This window comes from Nipponia nippon, unplaced genomic scaffold, assembly GCF_047370975.1.
Source record: "Nipponia nippon isolate SJK-2023a ecotype South Korea unplaced genomic scaffold, ASM4737097v1 scaffold_1, whole genome shotgun sequence".
NCBI lineage: Eukaryota > Metazoa > Chordata > Aves > Pelecaniformes > Threskiornithidae > Nipponia > Nipponia nippon.
In genome coordinates, this window is record NW_028262290.1 from 7,485,109 (window position 1) to 7,509,928 (window position 24,820).

General features: G+C 40.2%; 1 pseudogene; it reads left to right on the forward strand.

The window, feature by feature from the left end:
* Positions 1–16,293: 16,293 nt before the first annotated feature.
* LOC148057236 (uncharacterized) lies at positions 16,294–21,329 on the forward strand (annotated as a pseudogene).
* Positions 21,330–24,820: the final 3,491 nt, after the last annotated feature.

The following is a 24,820-nucleotide window of genomic DNA, read 5'->3' on the forward strand; positions in this document are numbered from 1 at the left end:
GCACACACTGCAGTATAACAGCTTCTACACACAAGCTTTCTGAACCGTGCAGAATCTAGCATCCCATTTCCAGCTGTACTATCTTATCACCAGCAGATGCATTTACAGGCTGTTATAGCTTCATTCTTACCTCCAAATGGAGAAAAGAATATGAAATATGACTTCATCTCCATTACATTTTTACATCCTGAATACCAAACAGATGGTAACAATTACAGATGTGAGTATATTTCTCACACAAGAAGCCAAATGCTGCATAGCTCACCAATTGAAATCTGGAACGAATCACTTAATGCATTTAGTTTATCCAGACCTAAATTGTTGAAAAAGGGTAGAAGAATTTGGCCTAACAGTTACATATTCCCATGGGAATACTACAGCAGCAACCTCCTCTTAATACAGCTGTGTCCACACAGCTCCTTTGGCTTCTTTCTATTATCCTTATAACAACCAATGTAAATTTCCTAACTCAGATGTAAGAGGAAAGAAATTTGCTTCAGAATAGAGATCCTTCTCTGGCACTTCCTGTATATACTTATTTCCCAGAGTGGTGCCTAGCAGGAGTAAGAAAATGTAACACAGTCTGGATTGCTCTCTACTGGCTGAGCTGGGTTGATCCACCAGACTGAAGTCATGATTCAAGAGCTGACAGTGTGCAGAGAGTGTTGCTTCCCAGCATCACCAGAACTACAGGTCACTGGTGTGTCATCAGCTCAGGATCAGAAGCCAAAGCTGAAACCACTAAAACAGCCTCCTCTCTCCTTTGGGCTACAACTCCACAACTTCTCTCAAGAGTATATTCCTCTGGTTTGTGTCTGCTTTGATAAGAATAATGTGGGACGTTTATCCAAGACTGACAAATAAACTTAATGCCACAAATTTATATTTTACTGTAATGCAATATTGCACCTACTCTGACATATTTTTTGCAATACATTTTACAGTACCTTTCATGGACTGTGCTATTAAGAACAGTGAGTAATTTACTGAGTCCTTCTATTTTGTCACCCATCTGTTTAATATAGTCACAAGTGAATTTTTCACTTGTGTACTTCTTCATTTATATCGTAAATCCTATGCCACAACTTCAGCTGATGCAAATAGGCATTGCTTAACTGAAGCTTATTAAATAAAAGTGCCTTGCACCTGTTGAGAACCAGGCTTTTGTACATGATATATGTCAAGTGTTAGCATAGAACTGAAAATACAAAATAAAAATAATTAAAAGAAACATTAAGGAAACTAGTAAGAAATATATTTGGTTTGCTTCATTTTGTATCACTCGGGGATATCTGAGATTTTAAAAAAGATTTGTTTCAAAATTGACATTAACATGAAAATCTTGAAACATTTATGCACTGAAATATGTAAAACTTTCAGGGCCTGAAGGAATGCATTTGATTGCTTCATGATGTTTCATTTGATTTTTTTTCTTTTTAATGACTGCATTTCTTTGTCTATAGATCAACATACATTTCAAAATAAAACCAACTTTAACTCCAATAAGATCAAAAGTGTTTATTTACAAAATGTCATCTTCATCCATTTCAACATTTGTCCCCTTGCTGGTTTTGCTGGAACGGGCCTTTTCCTACAAGCATTTGTAATTGAACAATTCTAATATCATAGAGGAAATAAACAGAAACCTTTCTCTAACTTATTGCTTTTCTTCTCTTATAATATAATTGCAAAATTCTTACAAACAACCTAGCAAGTAAGCGTTCTTTCCCTTAATGCCTTGCCAGCCCATTTTGCCTTCCTTATGTTGCTAAGTACCACTAAGTCACTAAGTCTCTCAGGTATATTATTGTAATCGTTAAATAGCAGCAGCAGAAGTTGCTTCCCCAACTTCCTTCCACACACTGCTGGTTTCTCTATAGACACTGCTTGTTCAGCACCCACAGTGTTTCCATCTGTCTCAGGCTCAGCCTAGTCATGTAGAAAGCAGCGCTTCCAAAGAGCTTAAAAGAAAAGATATATTAAGAAAAGAAGAAGTGATTAAGACAACCAACAGCTGGTAAAACGTCAGAAAAGATCTACGAGATCAGGACACACACTTTTCCCAAATTTTGTCTGTTCCTCCTGAAGTGCTTCAGGGCTGAGTGTGTTTTGGTTAAAACTGCCCAGCAAAACCTATTTTATCTCACCATGGATCACTGAAATCAGAATTTCCTCCTCTTGACAATTTCATCATCAAGCAGAAATCCTTGTGACCTAGTTGGAAATGCTAGTGATAAACATGAAAAAAAGAACCCCCTTGCAGTACTGTCATCAATTTGGCAGTGAAACTATTTACCAGGGGTGCAAGTGTCTTGTTAAACCCAGGATTTCCTCACACTTTCACTTAGGGCTTGAAGCACTAATTCTATGATTACTGTAAAGGTACTTATTCTAGTCTTTTTCCATCCCTTTCCACAAGAAACCTGGGAGATTTTGTTATATTCCTGATGGGGGAACAACAAAAACAAAAAAAAAAAAACAAAAATGTTTTACAAGATGGTAATAGCATGACCTTCCCAGCTGTAACTCAATGTACAATCTAATCTGAGGCATTTAAAGCTGCAATACCTGTTATAAAGTTTATGACCCTCTGGGAATTACTCCTTGACACTTGGGAGGAAACAAAGTTGAAAGAGATGCCTGGTGAGCTAAAATTCAACATCACTGTGGAGAGAAACGCAGAGTCCAAGCTTGCCTTTTCAGAATGAAACACTTTTATCTGTTGCACTGTTTGCAACAAAAATAGCTGACGTGCTATGACAGAGGGTTAAGATTTAAAGGATGCATGGGCTTTCTGGAGAAGTTAGTCAAGGACAGTTTAAAATTGTCTAAGATATCTGCCTGTGTCTTTGGCCATTCTTATGCCCTTAAAGCTCATGTTAGTCATTTATTGAAGTGTGGAGAATCAATATGCCACGGCATCTTACAATATATAAGCTGCATTCTGGCACAAATTACTTAAAAAGCATGCAGATCTCTACAAAAGTGAACACGACCACTCTGCTGTGGTGTGACAGAACATATAGTCCTCATTCCCCCAAACCCATCACCTCCATGGTACTTGCTCTCCTTCCATATTCCCTCCTGTCCCAAAATAACTGAAATCAACATTTACTAAGTTGGAATTTTTCAGAAATTGGTGCCATGCTTGCAATGTACAATTCTTGCTCCTGGGCAAGAATGGCTGCTAATAGCTGCTCCGTGCCCTGGCTATGAATTTAATAAACATGCCTGTTAGCAAAGGTGCAAACTGCTGTACCTGCTTATGCTGGAAAATATATCAGCTCATTCCTAAGCACTGATGTCTAGGGGAAACATAGTACCAGGCAGGGATATAGAGATTTATATAGAATTTGGCAAAAGTGATTTTGGTCTGTAAAGGGTTTAAATGCACATACTACCAAGTTTTCCTGCAGACTTTCCAGCTATGTCTTAACTGATAAATCGGAGAGAAGGCACAAGTCTGAACACTGTCCTGAGATTGTCACTACAGATTAATTACTAGCACAGTCCCTGGCATGGGTTTTGCCCAGGCCAAGTAGCATTCTCTCAGGCAAACCTCAGGTATGTTTGGGGGTTTTTCTCAACAGGCTGTATGGATGAGGCTACACTGTTTTGAAGGGGGAGAGAATTAACTGTATGAATATGAATACCGCTATGTCACTTACCTTCAGAGCCAGAAAACAAGACCTTTCCCATATGATCTGCTCTTTTAGACAAAGATATCCTTAGTGTAGTGATGAAAATGTAGCTTGAGATTATACTGGCTGCTTGAGAGTGTTGGAGGGTTGTGTAGGGCCAGGGCACACAAACCTGATACAAACTCACTCATTCTGGCACTTGGGAGGGTTCGTTCAATGAACTGTGCCCAAAACTGCAACAGGTTTTTGTTTTGTTGAGTTGACTCACTCCAAAAAAACCCTCAGAAGTGAATTAATATTTAGGCACTTAGGAGGATCAGCTGTTCCCAGATGTGGGATTGCACTGGTGAGATATTTATTTAGCAGTAAAGACATAGCGGATCCTCAGCTGTTATAAATTTGTTCCATTACTATCAAAAAAAGTATCAGCTATCTCCAAGGGCAATGAACCAAGACAGAGGCAGCAGGGCCATTATGTGAGAAGGTGACAGGGATTACTCCTGGCCTTTTCCCATAAAAAGTGAGGTGGGATTTGGGAGAGGCATGAAGCCGCCTAAACCCAGGAATAAGCCCACAAGAAAAGGAGAAGAAACTCTGACCGAAACACAGATGATGAAAACTGGAGGGGGCGGCAGCATAAAACAGAACAGCAGACTTTACCAGTAATCCCACCTAACTCCACCAGATTGCCTCTAGTAGAGTCATGGCTCAAATGAAATCGAAGATGGCTACATTTACTGAGGGCTTGATCCAGGGTCCTTTCTCTCACACAGCTTTGTACAAAGCTGAGAGAAACTGATGAAATCTTCTATAAAAAATAAGATAGACTTTTTCTTGCTTTCATGCTAAAATTCTTTGATAAAAGGAACTCCTCAAAGGTGTTTCAATACTTTAACCTGAACAGTGGCTAAGCATGAAATGAATGTTATTGGACTAACAGCTTCTGGGTGAGTGTTCAAAGGTTATGGAATAGCATCCAAATGCATTGAGAAGGAAAAAAAATTGCTGAGATAAGTGAGTTTGGGGTGATTTATGAGTGAATTTCTGGGTTTTCAGCAGGACTAGAGAGTTTCATAAAGGTCTGTATGAAGGTGTGATAACATTTTCATCTATTTATAATGCAAATTAGAGAAACAAGTATTGAGAGGAGAAGAAAGATACGTTTCTTAAATAGAAATTTATGGAAGTTTTTCCCACAATGAAGAGACAGAGTTATTTTTACCTGGGAGGTATTTGTAATAGTGCAGGGACACAGTGCTATCTTGTATATGATTTTGTTGTAATTAAACCACCTTTGTTACAAGCAGCTACATCAGATGACCTCTAAAATATGAAAACAATCACTTTTTACTAGCATTTTCTAAGTCTCAGCTTTGGCAGACAGACTCATCAGGCTCAGGTGCTACTCCAGCCATCTTCCCATGCCTTAATCATTTCAATCTCTGCTTGAATTGTAAGCCTGAGAGCAACTGAATGCCTCCTGGCTGGTGGCAGCCAGACTGACTTTATGAAGTCTGGGAGAAGACAAGAAGCTGGTTAAGCTTGTGAGCTCAAATTAAATGGCTGACAGTGAAACCTGCTAACCCTGCTCCTTAGAAAAGCATGGAAGGTTTTTGGATAGTAGCTAGATCTGACAGCTTCTTACAGATTTACTGTTTGTCCTTGGAAAGAAAGAAGAAAAAAAAAACAAAACCAAAAGCCAAACCCCGCAACAATACCTTTTCCAAGAAGTGCTTAATTTGTTTAGATACTAACTTTTATTGTTTACTAAAGAATCTTTAAAAACTCCTCATGAGGGACATTATTAAATGTCTTTTGGTAATATTGTCTGAGTACTGAGATTTCTAAAGGTATTTGGCAAGGTCCATTAACAAACACGTTTGATGAATTTAAATTGCTGTGGGATAAGAGGGAACATTTTGACTCTGAGACCTCCTGAGCCAGAAATTATGTTGTTTTTAACAGCTTTGATAAGCTTTTCTTTCCTTAATGTTTTCACTTTTTTTTTTTTTTTTTTTTTTGAGTACATGCAAGCTTTTGGATTCTACGGCATCAGTTTTAACAAATGATCTACTTGCAATAGATGATTCAATGAACTATCATTTCCTATTTATCTTCTCCAGGTGAATCATGACCACATAGAAATAATAACCTCTGCTGTTCAAGCATCTCTTTGCAAAATCGTTCTTCTTTTCTCTTAGAATCTGCAGCTGGCCACTTTCAGAAAAATTATACTGGGCTACAAGGACCTATAATCTGACCAAAAGAGTGGGGTTTATGTTCAGATGTAACACAAAACTGTTAACTCTATCTATACTAGTGTTGAACTGTAAATACTGATAGCTGGAAAGTGTTATCCTGCAGGTTATGGCACCATTTTCTGTAGAAGAGGCAGAAATATCACACTGTCCCTTGGTTGTAGATCCCCGGTGTGGAAGTTACGCTGCAATCTGCAGCTACAAGGACCTCACAAAAAGGGTGTCAATAGCCTTTTGGAGACCCGGGGTCAGGTTCTCCACTAATATAAGCCAACACTATGGCATCAAAATTTAAACCAGAGGCATTCCTGTTTCATTTTACACCATGGGGCCAATCTGAAGCTCATGAAATCTCCAATGAAGCTGATAAAAGTCATACCTCTGCAGCATTTGTTCAGCATTCATTACTTAACATTGCTTTTTGGCGTGTAACCCACAAGGGAAGATCACAGGTCACTGCGTGGCTGAAGTTAAAGGTCATTCTGCTTTCTTCAGTATTGTGTCTTTGTTGGGATTCCTTTGCTGGATTTGCTGTCATTTATTATTAATTGTTTAACTGCAGCATAATGTATTGAAACCCTTAGCTGGGCAACTGCTGATGACACTCCTTGGCTTCTAAGTATTGCTGGCTTTGTTAACTTTCAGATCAACCAGCCAGCCAGGTGATTAGCTGAGCTGGCTGTGAATCCTAGCTGATATCCTTAAATGCAATGTTTTCTAGCACTAATTTAACCTTGTTTTTACAAGAGATTAATGTACACAGACTCACTTCAAGATCTGTGTCGACAGATAAATATTTTAAGGTTCTTTGTCAGATCCCTGCAAAGTTTCTGATAAACCCGAGTAGGAGCTGAAGCCATGAGCCACGTGTCTATGAAGCTTAAAGGTTGTTTTTCACAGTTTGACGCTGGAGACATCTCACTAGATTTCTAAGCAAAGCACAAGAAACAGACTGAAAATAAGAATGTCAAAATCACTCGCTCTTGCATTGGCCTTCTCTGACACTTGATAGTGTTGAAGCCTCATAAATAAAGGTGACATTCTCAGTATTCCAGTTTAATGGGGATGTCTTTCATCAGTCACCCATTTAAAAGCATGTTTCCCCTTTGTAAACAAAATTAGAGTCTTCACTTCAGTATCTTTCATTTTCCTCTTCCAGTGAAAGATTTCATGATTTTTGCTTAGCACCCATTCTGAAGAAGAGTTCAGATTCATTGAAGATAAAAATGAAGGGGTAAACAAAAAAGGAAGAAGAAAAAGAAAGATGATGTGAGCAAGGCCATACATATACATAATTTTATTTAGTTGAACCTGGAACAACCACAGTGCTCTTGTACTAATACTACAGGAGATTTATCTAGGTTATCTGCCATAAGCAACCACTGCACTATCAAAGCTGTATTGCACATCTGCAGTACTTTCTAATTCAACATTGCATAAACTGCACTGCACATCCATAACACTTTCTCCTTTTGCATGTTACATTTGCAGTTTAGCATGGAAATATTTATGTGGCAAACCTCAAAAAAAAGTCTTAGGGATACCCTTTATAAGATGAAGACTGTACAGAAGCTGGAGATTCATTTTCCCTGCTGTTCGTGACACATTTTTTCATCAGTGTTTCCAGAAGTTTGTATATTCTTTTTTAATTACAGAAGTCTTCAAAACATTCCCAAAGTTTATTAGGTTTCCTTCTTCCATTGACAGCTGTAATGTATTTCAGAGCCACTTTGACATTCCCTTTGACATGTTTGACAGGAGACTGATATCATATTGCTGTTTTTTTCCATCCTCCTCATCTCATGATTAAAAACAGAATAATATTAAATAGCTCAGATGAGGTATGTTTTTATCCCAAAAAAATAAATCTTTTACCATGGGAAAACATGTTTGACTTAAAAAAAAAATCATTGATACTGCAGTCGGAGAGCCTCTTTAGAGTTCATTTGAAACCAGCCTGAATTCTGAAGCCTTCAGGAAAAAATATTTACAAAAAATTTACAAAAAATTTACAAAAAATGGGAAAAGATCTTGTAAAAATAATTTTAAGCAGCCTTATTTTTTTCATACCTATACTTATCTGTGTACGTTACACAAGATCATTAATGAAGGATTATCTCTAACAAATCCAACAAGGGGTAAGCAACAGGGTTCCAATCTGTGACTAAAATCTGTTAAGCAAAGTTTATATGGAAGAGAATAACTTTTTTTTTTTTTTTTTTAACTTACTGCTATAAATCATAGGGAAAAAAAGAAGACACTTTTGGGTTCAGATCTTCATGTCTGAATCAGAAATAGTAGAATTCAGGTTAAGCATAGGTTTAGACTCCTCTTAAACAGATCAACAAACTGACATAAGTATGGTTGGTACTTCATAAGAAAGAAATATTCTTGGGCATGGTAGAGTGGCACACAGAGAAAATGGGATTTTCTCAGAACTTCTAACCACAAGCAAAAATAAACATAAAATGCTAGCTCTTTAGAACTAAAACTTTTCTGTAAAATATATCAAGGACGTAATCAGGTGATATGTTCATTTGTGGCGGGAAGAGTATATGTGTATTTCTTTTTTAATTGATAGCCAATATGTAAGGGCATTAATGTAAAATTGGAGACTTAAATTCAAGCTCTTTCCTGACTCAGGAATACAGGGGTGCTTCCTACTAAAAATAAGGCTCTAAAACCATCCTGGAAGGAAAAATCCTTCTTTACTCTTCATATAATATGTTAAGAATCTTAATTTTATCCCAGTGAGGAACAGACATTTCATAAAATCTGAAAAACATCAATAATACACGGGGAAAATCAGCTCCTATGCACCTCCACCAATAACTTGCAGCATTAGATCATAGACCCGGGGGAATAATTTCATGAGCTGGTAGAAGTAAAGAGCTCTTAGTCTCTAGTGAGGCAGCCAGTGAAGTGGGACATAAAACAAGCTTTGCCAATGTGTATATTGTAAGAATTTGCCTATATTCTTTTATTCTTTTTATCTTTGATTTGGAAGTGTCAGAAAGTGGGGTGGGGGGGTAAGTAGTTATTCTCATGAGATTTCTGCTGCAAAGTAGAGTGGAAAAGTATGCAAATAACAGTGTGCATTTGCCTCTTTTTTTCTGAAGGATTGCAGCTGGGGAAAAAAATACACAAGAAAAACAAAAAAAAAAAACCCAAACACATGAAAAACAAGACCCAAATGATATCCTAAACTAAATTTTAATCACTGGAAAAACCAAGACTATTCAAACTCCATATAAAGTTTGCATATTAGCCATGGTCTCAATGAAAGCACTTGTTTCCACTCTAACAGCAAACATTCAATATTCCATTATAAGAGTTAAGGATCATCCCTAAAAGTGGGACACGGTATTTCTAATCATGCTTCATTAGTTGTGGGCTCTGCAGAATTAGGACCTAAGTAACTTGGACATACTTTGGTTATCTTTTGATCTATCTAATTATCCCCACCTCATTAACAGAAATAATATAAGTCTACCACTTTTGCTTTGCCAAAGTAATGACAGTATTCTACCTCCTGGCAGTTGAAAGTGTCTGGGAGCAATGGTATCAAATAAGCGCTCACCCGTGATAATGACTTATATGTAAAATGTAAGACCAAGAGAATACCATTTTATCTGACAGGGAAAAAGTAATGAAAAATTGCTTTCTATTGATTTTCCCCCCAAAGTGATAAAGGCATACCTCCAATAGGTACATCAACAGCTTCATTATTAATTTGAGTCTAGAAGAGCATCTTAACTATAATGATGTTAATTAAATGCAAAAAGAACTATTTAAAACAATTCCTGTTTAAAAAAAATCCTGATTGTGTATGGTTGTTTGTCAGTTCGTGTACAGATTCAGAAAAGGATCTACAGCATCTCAAAGTTTTCATATTCATTTTCAGGAAAAAAAGATGGTGAATAAATTCTAGTCTCATTCTGGTCCTTGGATCAACATTGCACTGCCAAGAGTGAAAGGAGAAGGAAACCATTTTATAACTAGAATCAGATGGATCAGATTAAAACAAAAAATGGTAAATACCAGTAAGAGTCACTGACTGCTAGCTGGATTTCTAAAAGGAAAAACGAGAATTTTGGAGTTATTTAGTGTGTCTTAACCATGTCTATGGCAGATTTTGGTACTTACCTGTGATAGCCTGAGGTTCCTTGGCTAGTCACTGAAGAAACAGACATAGAAGCATAGAATCATAGAATGGTTTGGGTTGGAAAGGACCTTTAAAGATCATCTAGTTCAACTCCCCTGACACAGGCAGGGACATCTTCCACTAGATCAGGTTGCTCAGAGTGAAAGGAGAAGGAAACCATTTTATAACTAGAATCAGATGGATCAGATTAAAACAAAAAATGGTAAATACCAGTAAGAGTCACTGACTGCTAGCTGGATTTCTAAAAGGAAAAACGAGAATTTTGGAGTTATTTAGTGTGTCTTAACCATGTCTATGGCAGATTTTGGTACTTACCTGTGATAGCCTGAGGTTCCTTGGCTAGTCACTGAAGAAACAGACATAGAAGCATAGAATCATAGAATGGTTTGGGTTGGAAAGGACCTTTAAAGATCATCTAGTTCAACTCCCCTGACACAGGCAGGGACATCTTCCACTAGATCAGGTTGCTCAGAGCCCCATCCAATCTGACCTTGAACACTTCCAGTGATGGGGTATTCACAATTTCTCTAGGCAACCTGTTCCAGTGTCTCACCACCCTCATTGTACAGAATTTCTTCCTTATGTCCAATATAAATCTATCATCTTTCAGTTTAAAACCATTACCCTTTGTCCTGTCACTACAGGCCCTGATAAGAAATCTCTCTCCATCTTTCTTGTAAGCTCCCTTTTTATAATGAAAGGTCATAATAAGGTCTTCCTGGAACCTTCTCTTCTCTAGTCTAAAAACCCCCAGCTCAATCAGCCTTTCTTCAAAGGGGAGGCGTTCCAGCCCTCTGATAATTTTTGTGGCCCTCCTCTGGACCCACTTAGCAGATCTACATCTTTCTTGATCTGCACACAGTACTTAAGGTGGGGGTCTCATGAGAGTGGAGTAGAGGGGGAGAATCATCTCCCTTGACCTGCTGGCCATGCTTCTTTTGATCCAGCCCAGGATATGATTGGCTTTCTGGGCTTCAGGTGAACATTGCCAGCTTATGTCCAATTTTTAACTATCAATATCCCCAAGTCCTTCTCTGCAGACCTGCTCTCAATCCATTCATCACCCAGCCTGAACTGATACTGGTGATTGCCCTGAACCAGGAGTCAGACCTTGCACCTGGCCTTTTTCAACTTCATGAAGTTCACATAAGCCCACCGCTCAAGCCTATCAAGGTGCCCCTGGATGATATCCCTTCCCAAGTGGATCAACTGCACCACTCAGCCTGGTCTTATCAGCAAACTTGCTGAGGGTGCACTCGATCCCACTGTCTACGTTGCTGATGAAGATATTAAACGCTACCAGTCCCAATATGGACCCTCGAGGGACACGACTTGTCATTGATCTCCATCCGGACATTGAGCTGCTGACTGCAGCACTTTGGATGTGGCCATACAGCCAATTCCTTATCCATCTAACAGTCCATCCATCAAACCTGTATCTCTCCAATTTAGCAGCAAGAATGTTGTGGGGGACCCTATCAAAGGCCTTACAGAAGTCCAGGCAGATGATATCCATAATTCTTCCCTTGTCCACTGATGCAGTCACTCCATTGTAGAAGGCCACTAGATTAGTGAGGCACAATTTGCCCTTGGTGAAGCCATGTTGGCTGTCTCTAATCACTTCCCTGTCTTCCATATGTTTTGACATGTCTTCCAGGAGGATCTATTCCATGATCTTCTCAGGCACAGAAGTGAGGCTGGCTGGTCAGTAGTTCCCAGGCTCCTCCTTTTGACCCTTTTTAAAAATGTTTCCCTTTTTCCAGTCACTGGGGACTTCACCTGACTGCCATGATGCTTGAAATATGATGGAGAGTGGCTGAACAACTACATCTGCTAGTTCTTTCAGGACCCTGGGATGCATCTCATCAGGTCCTACATCTCCCAAGAGTGTTTAAATTACAGTCTTAGTGCTTTGATTTAACCCTGTCAAAGGGGAAAATTCAAAAGGGTCACTTGTCCCAAATGGACTGAAAATCATTTGCTTTTTTAGTAGCTGAATAGTACACAAGGAAGTTAAAACTCATTTGATATATTGCATTTGTCAGGTGATTTATCTTAGCAGAAGTAATGTAGTAGTCAATCAATTAATGAGATACTGATATTATCAAATGTTATGATTGTCATCAAATATGTCAAATTAATCATAAGAATCAGTTTCTACAACTATGAAACCTTTTAACAATAGCAATCAGTACCTAATGCTGATAATAGGAGGAATTAAAAGGATAGAGTTATAGATTTGAAAATCAATAAGACTCATCAGATTTCATAATACTAAATAAAAGTTAATCAAGCCAAATTCAATAACTCATTTTTGGGATTTAAGATCATCTCATTTTACTAGACAAAGACTTAAGCAAGCCTTTGCCCAAGCTTTTCTGACACAGTGTGTCTAGTTCTTTCTAGTTTTGAATGCAGTGCAGGAAGAAGATACATTGTGTGTTGAAAAGACTGAACGCCTGAAAAATATATTTCCAAGTAACATGCCAGCTGGAAAAAAAACTTAAATATTTGTTTTGTTTTGCTTTGTTTTCCAAAATCCAGGAGCATAGGAAAAGAGGTCAGTTGCCGAGGGAAACTGCTCCGGAGCCCTCCCGATCCACAGTGGAGTGGCAGATCTTGGCACACAGGGCATTTTCCTGAGGCAGGGAAACACTAGGACAGCGTAGAGACCAACCAGGAGCCAGCAACTCTTGTGGGAGATGCTGATGAGGCCTGGGCACTGCCAGAGCAACCACGGCCACCCCCACACCTATAAAAAACAGCCTGGGGAGCGCTAGCACCAGGAGCCCTGTGAACAGAACAGACAAACAGAGCATGGCAGGGCAGCTAGGGCGTGACATGGCAGTTTGCATGGAACGGTGCCCAGGAAGGGCATAGTCACCTTACCAGCTCAAGAGGTGAGTTCAATGGGTGGTCATCACCCTCTCAGAAAGAGCTTAGCAATGGTATCCACCTGGCAGAAAGCTATGTCCTCTGGACTGGAGATGGACTTTTTACAAGGGAGCATAGTGATAGGACAAGGGGTAATAGCTACAAACTGAAAGAAGGTAGATTTAGATTAGACATAAGAAAGAAGTTCTTTGCTATGAGGGTGGTGAGGCACTGGAACAGGTTGTCCAGAGAAGCTGTGGCTGCCCCCTCCCTGGAAATGTTCAAGGCCAGATTGGATGGGGCTTTGAGCAACCTGGTCTAGTGGAAGGTATCTCTGCCCATGGCAGGGGCGTTGGAACTAGATGATCTTTAAGGTCCCTTCCAACCCAAACCATTCTATGAAACTATGATTCTATGACTCACCAGAATGGATGTGGCAACCCAGACAGAGCTCCCACGAAAACATGAAGCCATCCAGGTCTCAGGCTGCAGAGAGTGTTAGTTCTCACTACTATGGCAGTAGTGAGAACAGCTGTGTGAGGTGTGACCAGGCAGATGATCTGCTCAGCTTGGTGGCAGACCTACAAGAAGATGTAGAAAGGTTAAGGAGCATCAGGCATTCTGAGAAAGAGATAGACTGGTGGAATCATGCCCTCCCTGAGACAGACACAGGAACAGCCACCAGAAAAAACTCATGATCAAGGGGATCCTGTATCCTGCCCCTGACAGGCTGAAGGCAGTAGCTTAAAGGAAAGGAGAGAATGGAGGCAAGTCCACGCTCAGGGCAGCAGACAAACCCCCTCTTTGCCTACCTTGCCTTCCCAGGTGCCTCCGTACCACAGGTATGAGGCTGTGGATGTGGAAGACAAGTCAATGGATGATGTGGATGACAGTCCATCTACACCAGAGGTGTGACCAAGGTCAGAAAGGCCTACCCTTTGTACCATGACCACCTCCACGAGGAAGAAAAGACAGGTTATAGTTGTAGGTGAGTCCCTTCTGAGGGGAACAGAGGTTGCAATATGCCAGACAGACCCTCCTGTTAGGGAAGTCTGCTGCCTCCCTGGGGCCCAGGTTAAGGACATCACAAGGAAACTTCCTAGCCTGGTATGGCCCTCAGACTATTACCCATTGCTGCTCTTCCATGTGGGTGGCCATGAAGCTGCAATGCGTAGTCCAAGGGCGATCAAAAGAGACTTCAGGGACAGTTAGTAAGGGAATCTGGAGCACAGGTTATTTTGTTCTCTCTCCTTCCAATTGTGAGCAGCGACAGTGGAAGAAACAGACAGGCCCAGTCTATTAATATGTGGTTCCGTGGCTGGTGTCACTGCCACAATTTCGGGGTTTTCGTTGTCTGTGATGCTCCTTCCTCCTCAAGGGGAGGAATCCTCACACTCTTCCCCTGCTCCAGCGTGGGGTCCATCCCATGGGAGACAGTCCTCCACAGACTTCTCCATCATGAGTCCTTCCCAGGGGCTGCAGTTCTTCATGAACTGCCCCAGCATGGGTCCCTTCCATGCGGTGCAGTCCTTCAGGAATAGACTGCTCCAGCATGGGTCACCATGGGGTGACAAGTCCTGCCAGCAAACCTGCTCCAGTGTGGGCTTCTCTCTCCATGGGGCCACAGGTCCTGCCAGAAGCCTGCTCCAGCACAGGCTTCCAATGGTGTTACAACCTCCTTCAGACATCCACCTGCTCTGGCGTGGGGTCCTCCACAGGCTGCAGGTGGATACCTGCTCTACTGTGGACCTCCATGGGCTGCAGGGGGACAGCCTGCCTCACCATGGTCTTCTCCACAGGCTGCAGGTGAGTCTCTGCTCCAGTGCCTGGAGAACCTCCTTCCCTTCCTTCTGCACTGACTTTGGTGTCTGCAGAGTTGTGTGTCTTGCATATTCTCACTCTTCTCTCTAGCTGCAGTTGTACAGGGTTTTTTTTCCCCCTTCTTAAATATATTATCACAGAGGTTGTACCACTGTCACTGATTGGCTTGGCCTTGGCCAGTGGTGGATCCATCTTGGATTTTGCTGGAACTGGCTCTACTGGACACAGGGGAAGCTTCTAGCAGCTTCTTACAGAAGCCACCCCTGTAGCACCCCCCTGATACCAAAACCTTGCCATGCAAACCCAACACAGGCTTGCTGGCATCAAATGGGATTCACTTTTCTCAAAGGAGGAAGGCGGTCTTTGCTCACAAGCTAGTGGGGCTCATTGACAGAGTTTTAAACTAGACTTGAAGGGGGAGGGGGATAATATCAGGCTTGCCTGTGACCAGCTGTAGGATGACACACCAAGGTTAGAGGAACAGGGTGATAGCGAGGGCTCTCAGTCTGTTTCTCTGAGATGTGCTGGCTATACTGCAGCATACTTGAAGTCTTATGGAGATGAGCGAGGGGCTCCTGAAGTAATAGGAGCCAACAGGGAAACACCAGTGAAATACCTCAAAGGAATTAAGGGTTGTTCCTCTAAGAAGGTAACATGGCTGACAGCCCAGCTGAAGTTCCTCTACACCAATGCACACTGCATGGGCAACAAACAGGAGGAGCTGGAAGCTATGGTCCTGCTAGAAAGCTACGACCTAGTTGCCATTACTGAAACTTGGTGGGATGAATCCCATGACTAGAGTGCGGCTATCTATGGCTACAAGCCATTCAGAAGGGACAGGTGAGGAAGGAGGTGTGGAGGCATTGTCCTCTACATCAAGAAATGGGTAGAGCATGATGAGCTGTCTCTGAAGAATAGCCATGAGCAGTTTGAAAACTTATGGGTAAGAATTAGAGACTGAGGCAACAAAGGGAATCTTGTGGTTGGTGTCTACTACAGGCTGCCTGATCAAGGGGAGCCTATTGACGAAGCCTTCTTACTCCAGCTACAGGAGGCATCAAGCTTGCAGGCTCTCATCCTGCTGAGGGACTTCAACCGCGCTGACATCTGCTGGAAAAGTAGCACAGTGAGCTGTAGGCAACCCAGGAGACTCCTGAGGATAACTTCTTAAGCCAGGTAATAGATAGCCTTAGAGGGGATGCGATAGATGGACCTGATGGTCACCAACGCAAGTGAGCTCATCGATGATGTCAAGATTGGAGGCAGCCTGTGCTGCAGTGATCATGCACTGGTGGAGTTCGCAGTCCTGAGGGGTATGGGTCTGGCGAAGAGCAAAGTCAGGACCCTGAATTTTAGGAAAGCTAACTTCCAGCTGTTCAAGGAGTTAGTAAATAAGACCCCCTGGGAAACTGCCCTTAGGGACAAGGGAGCAGAACACAGCTATCAGATCTTTAAGGATGCTTTCCATAGAGGGCAAGAGCTCTCAATCCTCAGGTGTAAGAAATCAGGAAAGGAAGGCAAGAGACCGACATGGATGAGTCGAGACTTGCCGGTCAAACTGAAGAGCAAGAATGAAATGCACAGGCAGTGGACACAGAGACAGGTATCCTTGGAAGAGTATAGGGATGCTGCCCAGTTGTGTAGGGATGGGGTCAGGAAAGCCAAGGTGCAGCTCAAGGCCTTGAGGGTACTGGTGGATGAAAAGCTGGGCATGAGCCGACAATGTGCACTCGCCGTCCAGAAGGCTAACCATATCCTGGGCTGCATCAAAGGAAGCATGGCCAGCAGATCGAGGGAGGTGATTCTGTCCTACTACTCCGCTCTGGTGAGACCCCACCTGGAGTACTGCATTCAGTACCTGTTGGAGCAGGTCCAGAGGAGGGTCACAAAAACAATCAGAGGACTGCAACACCTCTCCTATAAAGAAAGGCTGTGAGAGTTGGGATTGTTCAGCCTGGAGAAGAAAAGGCTCTGGGGGGACCTTATTGCAGCCTTTCAGTACTTAAAGGGGGCCTATAAGAAAGATGGAGAGAAACTTTTTGGCAGGGTCTGTAGCGATAGGACAAGGGGTAATGGTTTTAAACTAAAACCGGGTAGATTCAGACTAGATATAAGGAAGGTATTTTTTATGATGAGGGTGATGAAACACTGGCACAGGTTGCCCAGAGAGGTTGGTAGACGCCCCATCCCTTGCAACATTCAAGGTCAGGTTGGATGGGGCTCTGAGCAACCTAATGTAGTTGTAGATGTCCCTGCTCACTGCAGGTGGGGTTGGAACCAGATGACCTTTAAAGTCCCCTTCCAACCCAAACTATTATATGATTCTATGATTCTAAGAGATGTTTAGAAAAATATTGAACTACTGTACCAGCTTTACAGCTTAAATCTAAAACAAGCATAGGAAATGTTCAATATTACACAAAAGACAATGAAATTATATGTACACAGGATTGTAAGGAATTTGTATCCCATACATCGCTTCTGAGCTGTATGTTTCTGTAGTCTGTAAGAACTAATGATATGCTTAAAGTCACTAGTATGCACATTCATAAACAAGTGTATATGTGTATACAAGTTTTTCTTTCCAGTTCATTACTTTCAGTTCTAGTTTTTTTACCTTCATGTTCTTTCCTCATGGTGAACAGAAAAGATATTTTCAGTATGAAATTGTAGAGATTCAAGCTATTGTCTAGCCACTCTGTGAGTATGCAAGGCAGAGGGAACATAAGAGTTCTTGGGCAAAGCACTGCAGTGCTGGATAATAAAGCTAATTGTGGAAGAATCTGGAGGTTGTTCACAACATAAAAACAAGAAACTTTATGTGTCTAAAATGGGAAAGAAATCAAACACACCAAGTAAACCATGTCTTCAACTGCTCAGACTGTAGGACACAACTTTGACACATACTTCACTTCTCTAACAGCAAATGTGCTGAAAAAAAGTTTTATTTTCAGCTGATTCAAAACAAAAGTTCTAAAATCAATTCCATAAAATAAAATATTCTATTTTGGACATACTGCATAGGAAAAACAGATATATTGACTTTCCCAGTGGAAAATAAACTAAACATAGTAAAATAAATAAATATATTATTATTATTATTATTATTATTATTATTATTATTATTATTATTATTATTATTATTATTATTAATTCACCTACAAAGTTGGAATTTTCACAGAGAATAATTTAATTCTTGCTAAACTTTTTTTATTAGCACCTTACATTTTTCAATTACGACATGTTCTGGTTGTCAAGAGAACTTAGAGCCAAAAAAAAAAAGTAGATCAGCTGAACAGCTGAGAAGTCCATAGTGACCAGCCAAGCTTCTTATTCCCAAACCTTGATTTATTTTGTTAGCAGGAGTAAAGCATTCAAATACCAGAACTATTAAAACAACAAATAGCTTCCACAACTGACTGTCATACAAAAATTTGGGGATCAGTTCAGTTGCCTGAAAAAAAGGCATGCAGTATTGATTAAGAAGATCAAGAATATCCAAATTATTCACAGAGCTGTTGAGTATAACACAAGAACTGATAGAGACCTGCTCCTTTTTTGGACTGGCAATTGGAGATCAAGCAGCATACCCACAATACGATACAATACAATACAATACAATACAATACAATACAATACAATACAATACCATATCACCTGCAAAACTGAAATTTCCACAGGGAATATTTTGATTTTTGCTGATTTTTTTTTTTTTTAAGTTTTTAGTCTGAAATGTTCCCTTTCTGGAAAATTCGGTGATCAAAGTCAGTCTCCAAAAGCACCTAGCTGATAGGGAACCCCATTTAGGCAACGTAAACCTAAGCTTTAGGCATCAAAATGCCAATTTATCTATATTAATACCATAATACCAACTGTAATGTGCACTGGGTTATTGTGTTTTGAATACGTGAATGCAGTTCTTCATGTATCTTGGTAAATATATGTTTCCACTCCCTTTCAAAAGAATGTCTCCTGAGAGATAGCCAGTGTCTTGTTTTGTGCACATCTTGGATTTATTTGCATCCATTACAACCCTCCAGATTTAAATTTGTTTTTTCTCCTTCTTATGTATTTTTTCATGAGTTTTTAAAAACCTCATATTTACTCTTCAATAACTGGAAACAACTCAGAATTTCTAATTGCCTATTAAGGGAGATCAGAAATGCTTGTACTGCAAGGCAGTTCAGATCCAAGGGAGATTATATTACTACATTTTTTTATCTTTCAGATTTTTTTTTTTTTTGGATTGTTACTTTTGCAAATCGGCAGATTTCTTAGAATAACATGGCTATAATTGTGCATCTGTTTTTTTACTGGTAGCGACATTTGTCTCACACTAGACAAGAACACCAGCATTCAACAGCAAGATGTGTGTAGTAAGCCGTGACAGTGAACAGAGCCTCAGATAACAAGCAGTGTCAGGTTTGTCTTGGTTCCATAAAGCTCATGTGTTTCTCCATCACACTCCTGAGATTAGCAGGGATGGCTGAAGTTTAGGAGTAAACAAGGAAGCAGCAACAGCAGCAGTTCCAGAATGGGATGAGGAAGACGCAGCAGTGGCAGTGAGTTCAGGAGAAAGACAAAGCAGCAGCAAAGGAATTAATCTATAAAGAGTTGCAATGCACCAACAGCCATGGTGTTCTTTCTGCACTCACATTAAGCCTATGTTTTCAAAAGAGAGGAGAGCTTCTTAAAGGCCGCCATTACATAGACACTTGAAGGTACCTCGTCTTCAAAGGTGTTTCCTGATATTTGGAGATTTCTCGCCCCAAAGTTCTGGTATCAAAATTGCTGATCCCTTTTATATTGCGCACTGTAGGATAATTTAATAGCATGGCTGACTCCATGGGCTTGAGGTAAACTGGCTATTTTAAAGTACTGGTAACAAGAAGGAATCCTCACATCATCTGTCATGACATTGTTTTAGGAATATTTTCAGTGTTGATGATACATCTTGATAGTTGAGGGAGAAGTGTTTAACCAGTGCCTCATGAAGGCCAGACTATGGGTAAAAGCAAACTGTATTATGTTCAATCTAGGGTTACTGATTTTGAGTGTTTCAAGTAAAATAGCAGAGGATTTTGTTGGTACAACATCCAAGGTATATTCCTTTCTTTAGTGAGGTTTGCAGACTTACCGTACTGTGAAATACCTTCTTGCATTGCAATTACTGACAAAATTAGGGCTACAGATCTTCAGTCTCGGATTATGCTGTTTCTAATCCTCATAACATTAAGCCAATTGCTGAGTAAAGCAGGGAAATGTGTATGTAAAAAAAAAAAAAAAAAAAAAAGTTAGCTAAAATGTCTTTACAGACAGAATAAATTGTGTTGTCTGAGCACTTAAAAGTATTTAATGGGCTTTACCTTAACAACTTCACTGTGAAGTAGGAAAGCACTCTTAAATTTTAAGGACAAAAACCTAAAGTACAGAAAGGCAAAGGATCAACATTAAAAAAAACACAACCAATCAAAAAACCCACAAAACCAAGCAAACAAAAAACCCAGCGAAAATAAACAGATCTCAGGCACTGATCTTTCCGGACTGCTGTTCTGATTTTTGTATCCTATGCTTAATACGCATGTTTGGGACATTTTGAAGAGCAAAAATGGTCTGAAAAATTTTTTCTTGAATGCTTTTTCTTGAATATTAACTGAGTTAGAACAGAGTCCTATCTCTTCTTGGTCTTAGGCACTAGCCAGCTGATGTCTGATCCTGTACCTGAGTTGCATCACTACAAATACTAATCATACTCTAGGTCTTTGAAGAAGGAACTGTTTGTTCTGCATTTATATGGACCAAACATAATGAAGTCCTACTCTTAGTGACTCAGATTTCTTGACCCTAAAACTGTAGTAAGAAAAGAACCTTCTGAACAACATAATAGCTCTAGAAGGAGGGCAACGAAGTTGGTGAAGGGTCTAGAGCACATGTCTTATGAGGAGCGGCTGAGAGAACTGCGGTTGTTTAGTCTGGAGAAGAGGAGGCTGAGGGGAGACCTTCTTGCTCTCTACAACTACCTGAAAGGAGGTTGTAGCGAGGTGGGGGTCGGTCTCTTCTCCCTAGCAACGAGTGATAGAACAAGAAGAAAAGGCCTCAAGCTGCACCAGGGGAGGTTTAGGTTAGACATTAGGAAAAACTTCTTCACCGAGAGGGTCGTCAAGCATTGGAACAGGCTGTCCAGGGAAGTGGTTGAGTCTCCATCCCTGGAGGTATTTAAAGAATGGATAGATACCGTGCTTGAAGACATGGTATAGATGGACTTGGCAGTGATAAGGTCGACGGTTGGACTCGATGATCTTAAAGGTCTTTTCAAACCTTGACGATTCTATGATTCTATGATTCTATGATATTTCCCAAACCATAATAAAGGGATCCTGTCTTCTGTTCGCCTAGCGCCACAAGAGGACATTTTCAAATCTTTCCAAGGTCTTGGTCACACCGCCATCTTCTACAGTGACAATGAAAGATCAGTCCTGCGTATTCCAGGTGTGTTTGCTGCAGGAAAGGAGTAAGATCCGACCTTTGGAAGCCCAGCAGAACTGTATTGTAATAGAGGCAGTCCTCTGAAAAGGCACAGCTGCTCCTCCCTTCACTGGTTAAAACTAATGTCATAAAACAGAGAACAAAGGTAGTCAATACAGACTTCGGAGCAGAAGTGTCAATATGTAGTGGTGGTGCTAGTAGTACATTGGTTTCCTCTTATCTGCTTGTGGTGCGAAACAGTTTAGTCTCTTGAGGACTGGTTGGACTTGATGATCTTAAAGGTCTTTTCCAACCTAAACAATTCTATGATTCTATGATTCTAAATAAGACAGAAGTATTTTTTATTAAAGAAAAAATGCACATGAACACAGGAAATTCGTGGGCTAACTAAATCCCTAGTCCATCCTGTCCAGGAATATTTCTATGAAAGAGAAATGATATTTAAACACTGAGAAAGCAGAAAGTTAACCTAATCATTTTTCTTTTTTTCATCATGAAGGTTTCATCCAGATTCCCAAGTCTAAATCCTTGTATTTAAAATCTGTTTCTTCTCACACATATTTTGCATTTTAGCTTAAAATGTTTAATAATCTTGTTGCCTATTTGAACATCCACGTATTGCAAGGTTTTGGTTGTGTAGTTTTGACATAGAAAATACTTGGTTTTCGTTGACCTATTTGAATATCTTTACATGCATAATTAAGATTTTAGCTAATATTCACACCTACAAAATTCACAGTGATGCATATGCATATACACAAGGAGGAAAAAGCATTCTTAAAGGAAAAAAATAATTAAGTAAGTAACATTAGCTAGTATAGTACATGAAAGTTACTGATGTGCCCCCTTTCCTTTTGAGAAATCCTTTTTCTGAATATTATTGAACGACCATGCCCAACATACATCTGGCTATTGAGCATCCTATTGCAGTGCAGACTCTCATTGATTTTGGTAGGATTTTGTGTTACTGCATCCAGGTGCAGAACTGGAGCCAAAGTCAGAATAGAGGGAACATTGATCCATGATGGTACAGTGATTCCTGTGTTTCTGTGCTATTGAATCACATCACGTTTCAAAGTCATTGAATTAAAATGAATATGCCTGCAAATAAATGTGAGGCTTTTGCAAACCACAGCACAAAGTGTGTCAAATTACTCTCTGAATGATTCAGCCAAAATTTCTAAATGACTTGGTCACACAATCCATAGAGTTTATAATTAAAAGTATGCAGGTGCATGAATATGGGTGCATTTTTCTCGGATGTGCTTCAGAGACCTATAAAAGCCTCAGACATTACTAGAGATGTGCCGAATTAACCATAAATAATTCAGGTAGCCTGAGAACCTCTGCATCTGCTGTTTTGCAGAGAATCTGCATGTACTGTTATTAGCTTTTCTTCTACCCACTGCAATTATTTTTGAAACAGCTCCTTGCTATTTAAATGTATAGCAGGTATTTGAAAGAAAAGCTCTTATAAAGAAAAAAAATCCAGATGTGCTATGTTGAGTTTCTCCAAGGTATGTCAATACATTATTTTGGAGTCACAGACTGATGTTATGTGACTCTAAATGTCAAACATGAAAAAAAAAATAAATTACTTCTCAGCTTTGGATAGACAGTTCTGTTCTTATATGCAATATTCTATCTAAATTCTTGATTGCTTTATAGAAGATCATGCCCCTAATAAAAGTGCTTCTCCTTCTGCATCTTTGACATTGCTCTATTTCTTTTTCTTCTCCCCTTTCAGTAAAACTGATTCATGCAGCACATTTGGTTCTCATATGCACTTAGTTATCCTAGAAGTATAATAACTGCAGGGAATCAGTTAAAATTAAAAAGTGCTAGCAAAACAGAGCAAGTTATTATAAATACAAAAGGAAAAAAAAATTTGAAAGACAAGCTGACTATTTTGAGCTGAGTTCAGCTGTATGATCTATAGTCTCTTGAGTAGAGATGGGTGAAGTGTTTTTTGACCTAAATATTTCATGTCAATCATATAACCCATTTTAAAGTAACATAAAATAATGCTTTTTATTTCAAGATTTTTAAAACAACAATAACATTTTTGTCTGAAATTATTTTTGCAAATGCTCTTGTGAAAGTAATTTAAGATAAAAAATTGCTTTTGTTCTGTTACAGCTCTTGAAATAAAATGCATTTTTACTCAATAATAAAAAAATCCCTACTTTTGAGAAAAGCAATATAGTTTGTTCAGTCCAAAACATTTTTTCCAGAGCTGACACAAAAACAAGAGTTAATTATTCGCTCAGCTCTACTCCTGAGTTTAAACAAGATCCCTAAGGGCTTTGTATAGCCCAGATAACTTTTTGTCTCCTTTTGTCTTTTCAGTGAGGAATGACATTTTTCTTAACTTATTGGGCTGTTATATATTTCAGGAGAGGAAGATAATCCTGAGATCATACTCTGCAGTAGACTGCAGGTGATCTTTGCTTAAGTCCCAAGGTGGTCTTAAGGTGGTATTGCATGTTTGTGGTTGTACAATACCCACCAAAATATGGCTTGTTCACTTGAATTATTGCCCATGAACTGAGCGTTGCTGCCTTTCATGGGTCAGGTCAACCGAGGCTGACGGGCCCACTCACAAACTGTTTTTTCAATCAGATGACAAAGGAGTCCCTGCTGTGAGGATGAATACGTACTCTGGCTTACTTCAAAGCACAAATAGAATGACACACTGCAGCCCCTAAGGAATAATTTTATTATGAACAGCTATACAGTACATCAGAATATGTTTACCAAAAGTAAGTAAAACTGCAGTTGAAGGAGATTTGATCACTGTAGGGAAGACTGTAGAATCATACAATCATAGAATCGTAGAATCGTCTAGGTTGGAAAAGACCATCAAGATCATTGAGTCCAACTGTTAACCTGGCACTGACAATAAACCACCAATAAACCATGCCCACCAATAAACCATGCCCCTAAGAACCACATCTACCCATCTTTTAAATACCTCCAGGAAATGGAACTCAACCACTTCCCTGGGCAGCCTGTTCCAGTGCCTGACTACCCATTCAGTGAAGAAATTTTTCCTAATATCCAACCTAAACCTGCCCTGGTGCAACTTGAGGCCATTTCCTGTCATCTTATCACTTGTTATTTGGGAGAAGAGACTGACCGCCACCTCAATACAACCTCCTTTCAGGTAGTTGTAGAGAGCAAGAAGGTCTCCCCTCAGCCTCCTCTTCTCCAGACTAAACAACCCCAGCTCCCTCAGCCGCTCCTCATATAACTTGCTCTCTAGACCCTTCACGAACTTTGTTGCCCTTCTTTGGACACGCTCCAGCACCTCCATGTCCTTCTTGTGGTGAGGGGCCCAAAACTGAACGCAGTGTTTGAGGTGTGGCCTCACCAGTGCCAGGTATAGGGGCATGATGGCTTCCCTAGTCCTGCTGGCCGTGCTATTTCTGATGCAGGCCAGGATGCCGTTGACCTTCTTGTCCACCTGGGCACTCTGCTGGCTCATATTCAGCTGGCTGTTGACCAACACCCCCAGGTCCTTTTCTGACAGGCAGCTCTCCAGCCACTCTTCCCCAAGCCTGTAGCATTGCATT